The sequence below is a fragment of the Vombatus ursinus genome, unplaced genomic scaffold (genome assembly GCF_900497805.2).
Source record: "Vombatus ursinus unplaced genomic scaffold, bare-nosed wombat genome assembly UNPS02014932.1, whole genome shotgun sequence".
Classification (NCBI taxonomy): domain Eukaryota; kingdom Metazoa; phylum Chordata; class Mammalia; order Diprotodontia; family Vombatidae; genus Vombatus; species Vombatus ursinus.
Window position 1 is genome coordinate 13,288,744 of NW_020954710.1, and position 4,573 is coordinate 13,293,316.

Sequence of the window (4,573 nt, forward strand, 5' to 3'; positions counted from 1 at the left end):
TTATATTGGACTGGGGTAGTGAATGAGATCCCTTCCAACTCTGAAATGTGATAGCTTTATGTGTATACAGACTAAGCATTTAAAATAGGTTTGTTGAACAAAATCAGATCCTTTATCTGGATATCTTCCTTGCAGAGGTGTAATGATGCCTTCTTGGGTACATTGTAAGGGTGATCCTTCTTTGGATATGTATTGGACTGAATGGTCAATGAGGCTTTTCCAACTCTGGGATTTGATGATTTTGTGTGGATCTGTGAATCTTGACCAAGGTCACTCAAAGGAACTAGAGATGTTTGGCCTTCCGAAGAGACGACTGGTAGTAAAGGATGGAAAACAGGGCTAATAGCTGCCTACACATATTTGAAGAGCTGTCTGGGGCAATGAGAGACTTAACTTCTTTGTTTGGTCCCAGGAAGCAGAAATACAAGCAATGGGTAGAAATAGGAAAAATGGCAGTGGAAACATGCTGGTAAAGAAAAGCTTCCTAAGAATTAGAGCCAAAGTATGGTGGTCTGTCTCAGAAATTCTTTGTTATTGGAGGTTTCCAAGCAAAGGCTGGATGACTTCTCATTGAATATGTTGCAAAGGAGATTCTTCTTCAGATAATTGGCCTAGACTAAAGGACCACTGACGTCCTATCCAACTCTGATAGTATATGATTATTTAAATGTTGACCTGAGTCAGTCAATTAGACTATAAGCTTCTTGAGGAAGACTGTCTTTTATTTGTCCCCAGCATTTAGCATTTAAACACGTAAGCCTTGATCACTGAATGGGTGCTGCCTCAATCAAACTGAGACCTGTAAAAGGTCTTAGCTTGAAAAGGTCAAGGTTCCCCACTACATCCTGAGCCATCTCCAGTCATCTTGATCCATATCTGTCCACTGGACCCAAATGGCTCCAGAGGTGAAAGTGAAGCTAGTGACTTGGCACAGCCCTCCTTCACTTAAATCCAATTCACTTGCATATCATGGCATCACCTCCCTGATGCCATGGTTCTCTTCAAGAATAAAGGACAAACAGCAGCAGCAGCATTTATCACAGTGCCTGGCACGTAGTATGTGCCTACACATAGTAGGTAGCTAGTAACTGTTTGTTGATTGAAGGAACTGAGGAGATCAATTCTTTAGAAGAAAAGACTTGGTTTGTGGCGGGGGGGGGGGGGGGGGTGTGATCGTTGTATTCCTATATCTGAAGAGCTACTCTGTGGGATTGTTTTTATTCTGCTTGAGCCCAGGTCAGAACTAGGAACAATGGGTGGATATCACCAAGAGGAGGTTGTAGAGCAAATGAAAAGAAAACCTTCTAAGTATATCTAAGTGGATTGGACTACTTGGGAGGTGGTGTTTTCCCTCCCCAGCTTTCAAAGAGAAAGCTAGATGACTAGATGACCCCTTGTTAGGAATGTTATAAAAGGAATTCCTACATAAGTGCATTTAGATGAGATGGTTTCTGTGTTCCCTTCTGACTCTGAGATTCAGAGACACTGTGATTCTGAGGGTCTCATAGCAACCAAGGAATTAACACATTTTCTTGAACGTGTGAATTTCTGCTTGTAAGTTATATGCCAAACTCATCTGAGAGATTATGAGTAGGTCTGGATGTGGGGTAAGTGGGAGGGGAACTTCGCCCTAAAATAAAATCCCTAAAGAACAAATTTCATCATATTTCATGAAATTAGCTGAAGGCAGTTTGGAGCCATGCAAAAAGAACTGGCTTTTCAATGCAATGACAAGGATTCAAGGCCTGACTCTACTACATGCCCACTGTGTGACATGGGCCTCAACTGTGAAAGTGCACAGTTGGACTATTATAGGAGAAAGACTGTTAGCTTTTGAGTTTGAGGACTAGGGTTCAAATGCCACCCCTGACACATATTATCTGTGTAACTTTGGGTCAGTAACATAATTTTCTTACATCTGAGTTTTCTTAAAAATAAAGTCACTTATAGCAGGGGGAAAAGCCAAGATGGTAGAAAAAAATCATTGACTTTCTTGAGTTCCCCCAAAACCTCTCTGCACACCTTTAAATAATGCCATAAAATAATTCCTGGAGCAGCAGAATGCACAGAAGGATAAGATGAAATATTTTTCCAGCCAAAGACATTAGAAGGTCAGCAGGAAAGCTCTGTTGCACGTAGGTGAGAGTGGAGCACAGTCCAGTTCAGGCAACACCAGCACAAACCCAGTAGCAGCAAATGAGGAGCAGGTCTGAGGAATGACTGAATCAGCTGTGGCAGTGTCTGCTTCCAAAGCTCTCAGTCCACATTCAGTAAGAGGGTAGAACAACTGGTCAGAAGGAGATTGCAGGGGTCTCTTTGCTAGCATTGAGGTAGGACTTTGCTTCTTTGACATACTCAGATCCAGGTCACAGTCCTATGTGGCAGTCCCAGGGCAAGGAGGAACACTAGCACACTCCAGCTTGCTGTCACAGTGGAGTGGGTACCCTTGTCACAGTTACAGAGCAGAAAAGAGTGATTTTGGTTGCTTGCGGACTAGAGCACAGGCCAGGAGAGTAGTAAACACACCTCTCTTTAGATCATACCACTTTGGAAGAACTGAAAACTGACAGGTCCCTAGAAGTATCTCTGAAAACAGCTACAAAAAACTCCTGAAACTTGGGGCAGTGTGTCTTCCACCCTGGCAGCAGAACCCCACTTTAATCAAGAGTTAAAAGTCAAGAAATAGTCTAGGAAAATGAGCAAACAATAGGGACAAAACTGACCACAGAAAGTTACTCTGCCAATGATGCAGATCAATACACACACTCAGAAGAAGATAACAAAGTCAAAGCTCCTACATCCAAAACTTCCAAGAAGAACATGAATTGGTCTGAGGACATGGAAGAGTTGTAAAAGGATTGTGAAAATCAAATAAGAGGCCAGAAGTGCAGGGAAGGGGAGTCACTGTGGTTTACTGCTTCAACAATGCTTGAACAGAAATGGTGCTTGATTCCCAGCCCAGCTGCCCTTACCTGCCTCTCCACCTTCACCTCCACTAATCAACACTTCTTCAGTCCTCCCAATCAAGCAGCAACTGCTCGTCTCAGCCACAGCCACCACACAGCCACCTCCTCCTCCTCTTTACCACCTCCATCATCTCTTCAGCCATGATGACCTCGCCCTCCTCTCAGGTGTGACAGAACTACTACCAGAACTCAGATGCGCCATCAACCAGCAGATCAACCTGGAGCTCTACCTAACCTATGTCTACCTGTCCATGTCTTACTACTTCAACCAAGATGTTGTGGCATTGAAGAACTTTAAAAATATATCCTACACTAATCCCAGCAGGAGAAGGAGGATGCTGAGAATCTGATGAAACTCCAAAACCATCATGGCTGCCAGATCTTCCTACAAGACATCAAGAAACCAGACCGAGATGACTGTGAGAGTGGGCTGAATGCAATGGAGTGTGCTCTACACTTGGAAAAAATGTCAGTCAGTCATTTCTGGAATTGCACAATCTGGCACCTGACAAGAATGACCCCCATTTATGTGATTTCATGGAAACCCACTACCTTGAAGAATAGGTAAAGGCCATCAAACAATGGGTGATCACATAAGCAACCTGCACAAAGTGGGGGCCCCCAGTTCTGGCATGGCAGAATATCCTTTTGACAAGCATTCCCTGGGAGACAGTGACAACTAGAGCTAAGCCACATCTGACTTCCCCTACCCATGGGAAATGCGGATGTGACTCCTACTGTCTTTCAGTGCATTCATATTTTGGTTGTCTGACCTTTTCATAATCTGTACCAAAAAACTATCACCATTTACATCCCAATTAAGTGACTGGGAACTGATAAAAAAAGAAAAAGAAAAAAAGAAAAAGAAAATCAAGTAAGAGAGGTAGAGGAAAAATTGGGAAGAGAAATGAAAGTGATACAAGAAAATCATGAAAAAAGAATCAACAGCTTGTTAAAGGAGACATAAAAAATACTAAAGATGATGACATCTTAAAAACAGACTAGGCCAAATGGTAAAAGAGGTACAATAAACCAATGGGGAGAAGAATGCCTTAAAAAGTAGACTTGGCCAAATGGAAAAAGAGGCACAAAAATTTACTGAAGGAAAAAAAAAAAACTCCTTAAAAAGCAGAATTGGCTAAATGAAAAGTAGGAACAAAAGCTCATTGAAGAAAATAATTCATTTAAAATTAGAATTGAGCAAATGGAAGCTAATGACTTTGTGAGAAATAAAGAAACAATAAAACAAAAGCAAAAGAATGAAAAAAAATAGAAGACTGTGAAATAACTCATTGTAAAAACAGCAGACCTGGAAAATGATCCAGGAGAGATAATTTAAAAATTATTGGACTATCTGAAAGCCATGATAAAAAAAAAGAGCCTAGAGTAATTATCAAGGAATTATCAAGGAAAACTGCCCTGATATTCTAGAACCAGAGGGTAAAATAGAAATTGAAAGAATCCATCAATCACCTCCTGAAAGAGATCCCAAAATGAAAACTGCCAGGAGTATTGTAGCCAAATTCCAGAGTTCCTAGGGCAAGGAGAAAATATTGCAAGCAGCCAGAAAGAAACAATTCAAGTATTATGAAACCACCATAAGAATA

At 41.4% G+C, this 4,573-nt stretch overlaps 1 pseudogene; it reads left to right on the top strand.

Moving 5' to 3' along the window:
- Positions 1-3,107: 3,107 nt before the first annotated feature.
- LOC114029400 lies at positions 3,108-3,649 on the top strand (annotated as a pseudogene).
- Positions 3,650-4,573: the final 924 nt, after the last annotated feature.